Below are 13732 nucleotides of genomic sequence, written 5' to 3'. Positions count from 1 at the left end.
AGGAAGGCCCATGGTTAGCTAACAAGAGTTGCTATCTGACTTTGAGCGCATCTTTGTTATATGTTGTTTGTTTGTCTTCAAGTTACAGGTTCTCTTTGGAAAAGTAAGACCACAAAAGCAACAACAAGTAATGGATGTTGAAGGCTGTTTGTTTATTTATGGCTGCGGGGAGACTTCGTTGCTGCGCGGGCCTTTCTCTCGGTGCGGCCAGTGGGGAGCTACCTTCCTCATAGTGCGTGGGCTTCTCGTTGCGGTAGCTTGTCTAGTTGTGGAACACGGGCTCTAGGGGCACAGGCTTCAGTAGTTGTGATGCACAGACTTAGCTGCTCCGCAGCATGGGGAATAGTCCCAGACCAGGGATCAAACCCGTGTCCCCTGCATTGGCGGGCAGATTCTTAGCCTCTGAACTACCAGGGGAGTCCGTGTTCTCTTTTTTAAGCCTTTTACAAAATTGTTATTCTCCGCTGCAGTCTCTAGATCAATGCTTCTCAACTTTGGATAGTCATTACATATCCTATGGACCTTCAGACAATATCAGTGCCTGGGCCCCCATGCCTGGGAAGTCTGATTTGTTCTTCCTGGGCCTGAGGATTGTTTTTAAGCTCTGAGTGATGTGGAGCCAAACTCAGAAACACTGGTCTAGACGCTGCTCTGAAGTCAAGAGAACAATTCCCACTTATGACAAATGCAAGAGAATCTGTTCTTTTTGGTGTGGCCTTCTTTCTCCAAGTAAATGAGAGAAGTGCTGACACTTTCTCATATAATACAGTATCTTTTCCTTTGTTAGAAACTGCTCACTGCTTGACTCCTTCAAGGATTAACTTATGATTTTAAACAATTTAGGAAACCTTAGCTATACAGAGTGCCAAAGACTCCAAGGCCACATTTTCAGGCAAACACTCATACGTATGGAGGTCTGAGAACACTAACATCCCAACAGGAACTCTTCAACTGTTACCTTAGAAACTTAATTTGGGACAAAGAAAATAAAAGACAAACAAACTTTCCATTAAATCTGTCCAGTGTTAATGTAAGTCATATTCATTTTAATACCATCAACATAGCATTTTAAATAGCCTTTTACTCCAAAACCCCTACTCCTTTTTATTTGAATTTTTATCCTTGATGGGGAAAAGTAGGCATGGTTGTGCCCACCTTATAGATGGAGAAATGTAGGCAAAATTTTGGTGACTTATCTCAAAGCTAGCAGTCACGGACAAAATTAAGAAAATCAAAGCTGTTGTAATGTTTTTATGAAGTTCTATAATTTATACCCCCAAATACTCTATTGAGATATTTACCCCAAGATACATTTTAAGAACCAGTGGTTTAAGGCCAGGTAAGCTGTCAGTAATGCCTAACGCGGCTCCCAACATCAATTCCATGAAATTTAAAATAGCCATAAAAGTCGAGTTGAATAAATGCTCAAATTTGAAAATTAGGTTCCTATGGTTTTAATGACAGCTACAGATTATATTTAGTTTGATCTTTAGTTTTACCTTTGTTTACAAACTTTGTTTCATTATATTTATTTGTTGCTGTTCAGTCACTAGGTCATGTCTGACTTTGCAGTTCCATGGACTGTAGCCTGCCAGGCTGCTCTGTCCATGGAATTCTCCAGGCAAGAATACTGGAATGGGTTGCCATTTCCTACTCCAGGGGCTCTTCCCAACCCAGGAACTGAACTTGCGTCTCTTGTGTCTCCTGCACTGGGAAGAGGATTCTTTACCACTAGTCATTATAATTTCTTTTAATATCTTGATAGCCAATACAAATAAATGAAAATCACACGGCCAAAGATAGACACAGGGGAGATGTATTGGTGACTATTACTCAAGAAGTAAGTAGAACATTTTTTCCTAGAAATTTTCCAAGAGAATTTACAAAACCCTCAGCCCCCAAATAGAGCAACCAAGACTCCTTCAGTGTAGTGAGTCTACATAATTTCTAAAGAAACTAAATACATCTTGCACAAACCTGCCTTGCATCAAGATAATACACATGCTTCAATGCTGCCCCTTCCCCTGGCACACACACACACAAATAGCTCCAAAAGGAAAGTAAGAATTATTTCTCTCTCCTTGGTCTCAGTTTACAGCAGACACTGACAGCCAGAGTCTAGACCTGGTTAGATTATCAGCTATAGTTTCAGGTTGGGGTTTCAGATCTCAGTATCTGTAAATACCGCTGGAACCTCTTATTTGAATACTGTGAAGGGAAGGTGGCATCGAGAATCTGGTGGCAATAAAACTCATTATGGAGGGAAAACTTTCCCATTTTTCCAAAACTTCATTTCCACTAAGAGCTAAGTAACATAAGGTTCAACTTGATCCATATCATACATACATCAAAAGGCAATGATAATGTGCCAATAAGAAATAAAATCAAGAAGGGTTCAGGTTCCAAGCATAACTGGAAGGTCCCAAGTTCAACGGGAGAAGAAACACATAATCTTATCTTCCATGATCTTCTGAGAACAAGCCCCAGGATACCCTGGCTTCACTGGATATTCAGCTTTCTGGACAAAAGTAATCTTTCCATTCTGCACTTAGTATTTTAATGCAACTTATTGAAGCTCTCAGGTGGAAAAATATGTTTTTGTCTAAAAATTTAAAAATTATTTTAAAGTATTATGTTGAAAAACATTTGGGAAAAAGGGACAGCTATATTTCTACCTAAGCAAATTTCATGCATGTTTACAAAATCATATAATAAAATAAAACAAAAAAGTGTTTGTTACCTTGTCATTGCCTCAACCTCATTTCACATTTTCAGCTGGAGCTATCTATCATTTATAAGGTATATTCAGCTCAGAACTAAAGCCTCTATAATTTTATAGATATGGAATGAAATCTTCAAAGAGACTCATTACTTTAAATATACTTGGTAAGCAATTTTTTAAAAGAAAAAGGAAAACAAATTCTTGTCCACGAATGAGATCCCCAAACTCCATGAATTCTTCTCTAAGAATGATCTTTAAAACAGGCTATCAAGAAAATGACCCCTTTCCATTGTTCCTTGACATTCTCTGTTCACAAGTTTCTTGCTAAACAAGTTTTTATTAATATCTAGTTTGGCTCTTATTCTTCACTTTTATAAATACAAAAGTAATGGCATAGGAAGTCTGAAAGATATTTTTGTGACTAAAAGAAACTGGAAAAGAACTTTACAATCTGGTTTTTGTAATAATAAAGCATAAATTTAATCTTTTATGTTACTACAGTAACATACATTCAGTAATGAGACGTGTTGGGGTCTCATCTGCTTTAGTTATGTGTCAAGTTTTAATCATTTTATTTTCTCATCACCCATGAAATCCAAAGAATACCTTTCTGTTCGCTTTTGTGACCGCAAAAGCAAAACAGCTCTTCTGTGTTCTTTTGCTGCCACCCAGTGGCTCTGATCAGCACGTGCACGGATGACAAATTTAAAGAGACAAACACATCTTCAAGAAAATCCAAAGCAGGAAAATGCAAATTCTGAAAAGGGATAAATGCTGAAGCAGGTAGTTACATGAACAAGGGTCCCTTTATTTTGCATTAAAAAACCTCCCCCTAGATTATAAATTCAAGCAAGAGTGGGAACTCGGTGCTTCACTCTTCCTAGGCCAAGGCTGACTGGAAGTGAGTGCACAGTAGGAACTTATTCAACACCTGTTTAGCCTAACCAACTACATGTTTAATCTGTTTCATTAAAATGCTTACTGTAGGGACTTCCCTGGCTGTCCAGAGGTTAAGACTCAGCACTTCCACTGCAGAGGACACAGTTCCACCCCGCTGTGGGGGACTAAGATTCTAAGAGGCCCAAAAAAAGAAAAACAATGCTTATCATAATCAAGTGGGAAAATAAAAACACAATGAAAAAGCTATGCTTGCATTTGAATGTAAATGGAAAACAGGCTTTAAAAATATTCTGAATATGTCAATTATTTCAGTGGGGGGTGGAGGACTTTCTGCTTGTTTTCTGTAAACAACATGTTTTATGGCCAAGAGGCCTGGGGAATCAATAAATTCAACCAATTAAAGGAAAGAATTGTTTCTGAAGACTATGCCAAGGGTATCGATAGCATGTTTCTTGAATCATTTTAAGATGGTCTCTACCTTTAACTATGGAGAAGGCAATGGCACCCCACTCCAGTACTCTTGCCTGGAAAATCCCATGGACGGAGGAGCCTGGTAGGCTGCAGTCCATTGGGTTGCTAAGAGTCAGACACGACTGAGCGACTTCACTTTCACTTTTTCACTTTCATGCATTGGAGAAGGAAATGGCAACCCACTCCAGTGTTCTTGCCTGGAGAATCACAGGGATGGGGGAGCCTGGTGGGCTGCCGTCTATGGGGTCGCACAGAGTCAGACACGACTGAAGCGACTTAGCAGCAGCAGCTGCTGCTCCACTATTGCCTGGGAAATCCAACGGATAGAGGAGCCTGGCAGGCTACAGTTCATAGGGTCACAAGAGTCTGACACAACTTGTTCAGAAATTCAGGATGATTTTCCTGTCACCAACACAAGCGATAAAGCACAGGATCAGAGGCGTTGCACAGCTCCAAAGTTGGTGCGCAAATTAAATATCCACACTACATAAACCAAAACTGAAGCCCGCTTTCCAACGTTTGAAACTTCAGTGCAGAGTTAGCCAACCACCGAACAGCATCCATGTCTGACCCAGCTTCTCCTCCTGCAAAGCCCCTCCGCCTGTGTAGTTCCGGGGCCGACAGGCACTTCTATACAGCTTAGGGCAGAGAGAGTGAGAGGTGTAGTCTCCAGAGTGAACTCAGATCCCAGCCTAATTGTGTGCTTTTAGACATAAATACCCACTTCAAGTTGGCTTGTATAGATCACAGATGAGATAACACAGGTCTGGCCCACTGGTAGCCAAGACCTGAGGTTAGCTGCCGTAAATGCCCAGACCATCAGACAAGGACCAGGCATGACCTTAATATACACACTCGTAGAACAATCAGTATTCAGAAAGGAAGGGATGATTGGAGAATCTTTCATTTGTAAATCATTTTTTAAGTGGAATACTCTGCTTTAACTACGGACAGGAGTATAAAAAGAGTAAACATAGACCCAGATTCCAGCAGTGAAAATGTCGATCCAGTGGGAATTTCAGGATATCAGTTATTCTACTTTGTCTTGATAAAAGGCAAAAATATTTAAAACAGAAAGCACAGCATTAAATACAAAGCCCTAATAAATTCAATTGTGCTTTCCAACCCACGTATCAACATGTACATATCTTATTTCTCTTTGACAAAAATACATGTTTGGGGAAGAGAATTCTAATGCTTTGCCTCATAGAAATTTGAATATATTGAAGGTATCTTCCAATGAGTTAGGAAATTCAAGGAATTTTAAGATGCATTTGAAATGAACGCCCAAGTCTTACTCAGAATGAAATGTTCTAGTTGCCAGCTTCTCAGGAAGCAGACCCTAGGTACATTTCAATTTTATCATTTAAAAAATTCAAGATTTTTTCATTTCCTTTGATCATTTAAATACTGTTGCATCGGACCTCTACAAAAATCTACAGCAAAATCTACAAATAAAAGCTTCAAAAATAAATTACACCATCACCAGATGCTGCCAAAGATGTGAAAAAAAAACAGGAACTCTTCTTATTCATTGCTGGTGAGAATACAACAGTACAGCCACTTTGGAAAAGTTTGGCAGTTTCTTACAAAACTGAAGATACTTTTACTATCTTACTGCAGTAAGTAAGTAAGATACTTACTTACTGCAATCATACACTCTGGACAGGAATTGAAAATGTGTGTTCACACAAAAATCAGCACATGGATGGCTACGCCAGCTTGATTCATGACTGCCAAAACCTGGAAGCAACCAAGATGTCCTTCAGTAGATGACTGGATAAATAACCGGGACATTCAGGCAACGGAATATTATTTGGCACAAAAAAAAGAAGTGAGCATCAAGCCTTGAAAAGACATGGAGGAATTAAAATGCATATTACTAAAGTGAAGGAAGCCAAGCTGAAAAGGCTACATGCTTCACGATTCTAATAATCAGACATTCCAGAAAAAGCAAAACTCTTAAGACAGGAAAAAGATCAGTGGTGGCCAGAGGTTGGGGGAAGGAACAGATGGACAGGTGGAACACAGAGGATTTTCAGGGCAGCTAAAACTATTTTATACAATACTATCATGATGGATACATGTCATCACATATTTACCCAAACCCAAAGAATGTAGAGCACTCAGAGTGAACTCTGTTAACTATGAACCCTGGGTGGTAATGACGTAGGTTCATCCAGTGTAACAAATGCACCGCTCTAGTGGGAGATGTCCTTAGTGCAGGAGGCCGGGGGAGGAGAGCGAAAATGAGGTATATGGAAACTTCTTGAACTTAAAACTACCCTAAACATTCAAGTGCATGAATTAATCTATTAAAATTACAAATAAGAGGAGAGTACAAAGCAACAAGCACATCTCACATAATTATAGCTTCAGTCCGTCAGTCAGTTCAGTCGCTCAGTCGTGTCCAACTATTTGCAACCCTAAGGACTGCAGCACGCCAGGCTTCCCTATCTATCACCAACTCCTGGAGCCTACTCAATCTTATGTCCATTGAGTCAGTGATGCCATCCAACCACCTCATCCTCTGTCGTCCCCTTCTCCTCCTACCTTCAATCATTTCCAGCATCAGGGTCTTTTCAAATGAGTCGGTTCTTCCTTGAGGTGGCCAAAGTTTTGGAGTTTCAGCTTCAGCATCAGTCCTTCCAATGAACACCAAGGACTGATCTCCTTTAGGATAGAATGGCTGGACCTCCTTGCAGTCCAAGGGACTCTCAAGAGTCCTCTCCAACACCACAGTTCAAAAGAATCTATTCTTTTTTGTCTTTTTTTTAATTTAAATGTATTTAATTGGAGGCTAATTACTTACAATATTGTATTGGTTTTTACATTAAAAAAAAAAAAAAGCATCTATTCTTCCCTGCTCAGCTTTCTTTATAGTCCAACTCTCACATCCATATACGACTACTGGAAAAGGGTTTGACTAGATGGACCTTTGTTGGCAAAGTAATGTCTCTGCTTTTTTAATATGCTGTCTAGGTTGGTCATAACTTTTCTTCCAAGGAGCAAGCGTTTCTTAATTTCATGGCTTCAGTCACCATCTGCAGTGATTTTGGAGTCCCCAAAATTAGTCTCTCACTGTTTTCATTGTTTCCCCATCTATTTCCCTTAAGATGATTATTTCAAATGTTACTGTAAATTTCAAGGCAGCACATAAGAACTAAGCCTAACAAACAAGTCACAGTCTAAGAAGATATCTATTAAGCTGTACATAGTACTTCCCTTAAAGGATTAAAACACACATTAACACTATTCCCAAAAGCTGATTTTAACATTTCTTTTCAATGTTATATATTTAAATTACTTTGTTACTTTAAGTGCCTAGCTAAGTAGGTGAATGAAATTTAATCACGAATATTTCCAATATTATGTATTCCAGTATAACGTAGCTAACTATATATAACGTGGGACTTCCCAGTTGGCTCAGTGGTAAAGAATCCACCTGCTGATGCACCAGATGCAGGAGATGTGGGTTTGATGCCCTGACTGGGAAGATCCCCTGGAGAAGGAAATGGCAACCTGCTCCAGAATTCTTGCCTGTAAAATCCCATGGACAAAGCAGCCTGGAGGCTACAGTCATGTAGCTCAAATAACTCATACTAAAATAAAAATTTATGTAGTCAATAATTAAGGAAACACTGTTATGCTGGTCTTTATTACTGTCTTTACAAATCTAAAAAGTGATAGATAAAAATCTAGCAATTGCAATTCCCTTAAGGTTTCCTTTAAATTGTGTTTAGAACAAATTCTAACACAGGTCTTATATCTTTCTACACTTCTGACATGTATAACTTCTGATACTGAACAATTAATTTCAATGACAATCCAGTTAGACTGCAGTGAGAAAACAGATCTTTAAAAACTTATAAGCATGTTTCCTATAAGCTGACCTCCCTTTACAAAAATAGGTGCAATAAGCTCCCTTTTCCGAGTCAGCATTAAAACAGTCAAGCAAAGATCGCACACTATCACTTACATATAGCCCTATTTTTGTGGCATATAACCTTATCATAAATAAATGCTGAAGTTTCAAAAGAGTATAGAAACAGGCTAGAAAACGAGCCCCTTTCAAATAAGAATTCTCATTTTCCTGACTGTATCTGAATGTAATTTGTCTAACATTACAATTAAAAATAAATGGGCCCACATGTAAGAAAATTAATATATTAAATGCTGGTAGATATTTTTATATATGCAATGTGTTTTTTGTAAAGACAATGAAATATCTGCTATTACACTCCAGTTTCTTATGTTACTTCCTTGTCACAGAAGGATTTTACTTATTGGCTTATTGTATATTTACTTATGCAAGCTATAAGTAAATAACTAGCGCTTCCTAGATTATCTGATTTTCGTGCTATTTGAGCAAATGTTGATCGGCATGACTTTTTTTTTCTCATTTCTCTTTACCAAATAAATCATGTACACAACAAAACAGAAAAGAAAAATCTTCACTCTCACTTTACTTCTGTTCATGCGAGGGACTGTATCTTTTAAATAACTGGTCTTTAATTCTGCTGATTACCTTCACAACACACACCTACATCACCAATTTGCTGGCCCTCATCTATTGACTCCCATCCTAAAGATGAGAATTTAGTTTATACTACTCCCCTGACTTTACTCCTCCAAATTTTGACAGAATTAAAGAGAATGAAGACATACATACATATATATATATATGTGCATGTGTATCACTTTGCATGTACACCAGAAACTAACACAATATTGTAAATCAACGGTACTTCAACTTTTAAAAAAGAAAGAAAAAATATAGTTATTACCTTTACAACTTATTTAAAAGCACATTCACCCATCAGTCTGTGTAGCATCTGCGTTTCTGGCCATTTATAACTTGCTTTAGTCTACCACACCTTCACTTCTACATCATCAAGGTTGTCTTCCTTTATATTCTTGTCTTCTGTTTAATCTACTGGTTGATTGTAAAAGCTGAAAACCAGTAAGCAACATTTATTTTTTTTAATTGGTCCCAAATCTTTAAGAGTAAAAACCCACTTCTGAGTTAGCTAATACCTAACTTTAGAGTTAAGAATTTGCAGGCGGAAAAAAAAATGTTTTAGGGCTTTAAAACAGTCTGTATCCAGATGAATTCAATAAGCGATTTTTTAAGTGGTTTGTACTCTTGGATGAGCACAAATTACATACAACTTGTGTAAGATGTTTTACGTATTTATTTTCATTATTTGAACCGGACTGCTGTGTTATATTAGGAAAAGACCACATGGCACATGATAATAGTCTTGGTGAAAATCTCTCCTCCATGGAAACCTGACAGGGTTTTCTTTCCTGCAGGGAAATGAGTTTCTTCAAACCAAGAAAAAGCTTAAAAATGGTACACTCAAGGGGCTTCCCTAGAGTTCCCAGTGGTCAAGACTCCAATGCAGGGGGTGTGGGCTTGATCCCTGGTCTGGGAACTAAGATCGCACACGCCCTGCAGTGTGGCTAAAAAGAAAAAGATGGTATACTCCATCAAAACAAACAGTGTCTGCTACAGATCTGAATTTTCTGACTTTAGAAAGAGTATAACAGATCCTTGAAATTTCAAGTTCTAAATTTTGAGAACTTTGTTCATATTCAAAAATAGTCCTAGGTAAGTTTACAGTTTCCTGTTTTTAAGAATTACATTTTCATCCTGCATCATGAAGTTCTTACACATACTTTCACATCCAAGTTATTTTTTTAATTGGAGGATAATTGCTTTCCAATATTATGTTGGTTTCAGCCATACATCAACATGAATCAGCCATAGGTACACATGTCCCCTCCCTCTTGAACCTTCCTCCCACCTCCCACCCCATCCCACCCCTTTAACCTTTTAAATTCATTTCAGCTAGTGGCATGCTGTGGTTCATGGGTTCACGAAGCATCGGGACACATCTGAGCGGCTGAACTGAACGGAACTGAAGTGGCCATTTGTTTGCTAGAGCTGCCATAACAAAGTGCCACAAACTGGGTAGCTTACAAAACAAGAAATATATTTGCCTCACAATTCTGGAAGCTAATAAAAGTCCATCACTGTTGGCAAGATGGGTTCCCTCTGAGAGCTGTGCATCTTTTCCAAGCCTCTCGCTTTGCTTCTGGTGCCGTGAAGGCAACCTTTGGTGTTCCTTGGCTTATGGAAGCAACACCTTTATCTCTGCCTTCTTCACATGGTGTTTTTGCCAGGTGTGAGTCTACATTCACCATATTGGATTAGGGCTCACTCTATTACCTGCTCTTCACGAACTACATCCACAACAACCCTATTTCTGGGTTATATTATGAGGTATTAAGAGTTAGGACTTCCATATACTCATTTTGTGGGAACACAGTTCAATCCAGAGTGGCCATTTTTCATATAAAGTTTGATATCTCCTACCTTCCCTGGTACCTCAGCTGATACAGATTCCACCTGCAATGTAGGAGACCCCAGTTCAATCCCTGGGTTGGGAAGATCCCCTGGAGAAGGGATAGACTACCCACTCCAGTATTCTTGGGCTTCCCTGGTGGCACAGACGGTAAAGAATTTGCCAGTAATGCAGGAGACCTGGGTTTGATCCCTGGGTTGGGAAGATCCCCTGGAGAAGGGGATGGCAACCCACGTCAGTATTCTTGCCTGGAGAATTCCATGGACCAAGGAGCTTGGTGGACTACAGGCCATAGTCCATGGGGTCACAAAATATTGCTGGGATAATTGCTGAACTTCCCATGCCTGTAACGGAACTTGGCGCATATGAGGAGCTCAATATACTTGCTGACCGAATGAGTGGATAAATGAACGTGACTGCAAGTGAGGAAAGACAACTTTGGATGATGAGGTTAGCTAAGCTAAATCATTAACTGAACAAGGCCTTAATTAGGAAGAATTAAGATTATGCCTTGGCAAAATTGCAAAATACTATACACTCCATGGACATCTAAAGTCACTCACCAATAGTCAAAATCATAAATGCTGAAACTCACATGTGTCAAAACCCATAAAACCCAGCAACAACTATACATCCTTTCCCCATGCTATAATGCCCTTCCCCCTTCCCTCTACCCACTGTCAACCACTGATTTGTTCTCTGTATCTGTGAGTCTGCTTTTTTAATTCACTAGTTTATTGTATTTTTTAGATTCCACATTTAAGTAACATCATACAGTATTTGTCTTTCCCCATCTCACTTAGCATGCTGCTGCTGCTGCTGCTAAGTCACTTCAATACCCTCTAAATCGTCATTTGCTGCAAATGGCAAAATTTCATTCTTTTTATGGCTGAGTAGTATTTCGTTGTATATACATACACCACATCTTTATCCATTTATCTGTTGACAGACACTTAGGTTCCTCCCATACCTTGGCAATTGTAAACAATGCTGCTGTAGACATTGAAAAACTTAAAAATGGAACTAACCATACGACCCAGCAATTCCACTCCTGGTTTTATACTTGAAAAAAATTAAATCAGTAATCTGAAAAAAAACATGCACCCCAAATGTTTCTATATACTTTTAATAATGATTACCTTCTCAAGGGAAGAATAACAAAGAAGGATCAGAAAAGGTATGGTAAATAATTTCAATTTAAATAAGGAATGTGTTAATAGAGAAATCAAGTCACTAAATGAAACAGTACCACCCAAATACAGCACAACATGGTCTACAGGCAACAAAATGCTATAACACTAAATCAGAAGTGATTCCTTATTATAATCATTTGTTATTTTAATAACCAAACATTTTTGGACAAGGTCCACGATGAATTATATTCCATAGAAAACTGCATATAAAAAGCCTCTATCCTTTTTACAATAACATTTTTCAACACAGCCTCTCAATAGCTAATACCCACCTAATAAGGAAGTGAAGGAATTCTTTTCTATTTCTCCTAATCATCTCACTCAAATCCTATCACCATGAATTTCCTGGGTACTTGGCTTTAAAATATTGTATTACTATAAACTTTCAATTCAAGCCCTGGATAGGTCTACATTCACTTCAGCAGGAGCATCTTGAAATGCTGAATTATCATCTTCAATTTCCTTCAGTCATTTATTGTAGCTGCCAAACTGAAATGGCACACCTTAAAGGCAACACTAAACTGAAAGTAAATAATAAAAAGAGTCTCTTAAATGTTTCATTTATGAAAGCTTATTTTTCCTGCCATCAAATTTTGTGTACTATCTGAAATATATCACTTTACAAAACTGACATCTTACCTGCAATTATTCTGCCATGACACATTTGCCAGACTTCAAGGTTTATCAGGGGTGGGGAGTCGGGGGGAGGACTGGCATCTTTTCTCAACCTTTTATAACAGATGAGTAATAAAGAGCTAGGCTGGTTTTGCTTTCTGGCCTAAGGTGGGGGGCGGTAGGAGGTAACAGAGTTAAGATTAAGCCTCAATTGCCAATAGATATCACTATAACTACTCCCTTTCCCAGACAGCTTTAACTAATCTTTCTAGTTATACTGAAATTATACCATAAAATAAACACTTGAAAAGTCAAGTCAGAGGGTGGCTGCTCTCTGAAGGGAAAATGAATCTGCAAACCAAAATCATTCAAAGCATTTTCTTGAAATCCTACTCACAAGCAACATAATAGCAAATTAATCAAATAAAACAAACAGAATAAAACCCTGTATACTTTACCCCTAACATAATTGTTAATGACAACTATAAAATGCTAATATACAAAAATCAACAAAATATGGTTTGTATTTCCAAAACTGATACATTTTAGACCAGGATATAGGGAAAAGGAAATGTTAGTTAAGTACATTCAGATCACATTTACATAAAATAGGTTACTATTCAGTTTAAAGAATCTTTATCAGAGCAAGTTTACTAACTATGCTATGAAGTGAGAAAATGAGATGCCAGTGCCTCTTTTTCTCCACTTTATCTACCAAACTTAGTTCAGAATCACTATTCAAACCTTTCTCAGTTAATGTCACTCACTAAAGCCAGAATTTCTGATAATTTAAATGCATAACTATGGTCTAACTATATCATAAACTGCTTCCTAAAACAGCTTTTTATCCAATAACCTATATCTGAGAAAAAGTATCTGTATTCAATATACTGTCCATTTTTAAGTACTTCCTACACTTCTAGTCAATTTTTTAAGTTTTATTTAGAAATAACACTAATCCATTTCTAACTGCCAAGTAGAACAATTTTTTAATCTGCAGGGTATCTTAAAAACCAATCAAGTTGACATAACCTTAAATTACAGGAATGTAAACCATAATTCAAGCTTCAATATTCCTCTTAACATATTCAACTTTACAAAAATGACTTCCCATCTTGCAATCATGAACAAGAAGAAAATTGTACTTAAAATATTAAAAGACCAAATCTCATTATTTAGTATTAGATTAACAGTCCATAATTCTAATCTAAAAAATATCTATAGCTATAACCTCTCCAACTTGTTAATTCCCAAAGAGATTAATACAAGATGTAATTAACATCTAAACTTAGAGCAGACGGTCATTTGGAACAAACTATTTTAACAATAACTGTTTCATGGTCAAATAGATCAACCCATCACCCTTTATGATTCTGACTAGTTTAATGAGCACAACTTCTCATAAATTTTCCAGTAACTCTGAAAAACTGAATTTAATGAAAGATTTAGTTTTTTTGTAA

Source organism: Bos mutus, chromosome 11 (assembly GCF_027580195.1).
Source record: "Bos mutus isolate GX-2022 chromosome 11, NWIPB_WYAK_1.1, whole genome shotgun sequence".
NCBI classification, from domain to species: domain Eukaryota; kingdom Metazoa; phylum Chordata; class Mammalia; order Artiodactyla; family Bovidae; genus Bos; species Bos mutus.
This window is presented reverse-complemented; position numbering follows the sequence as displayed.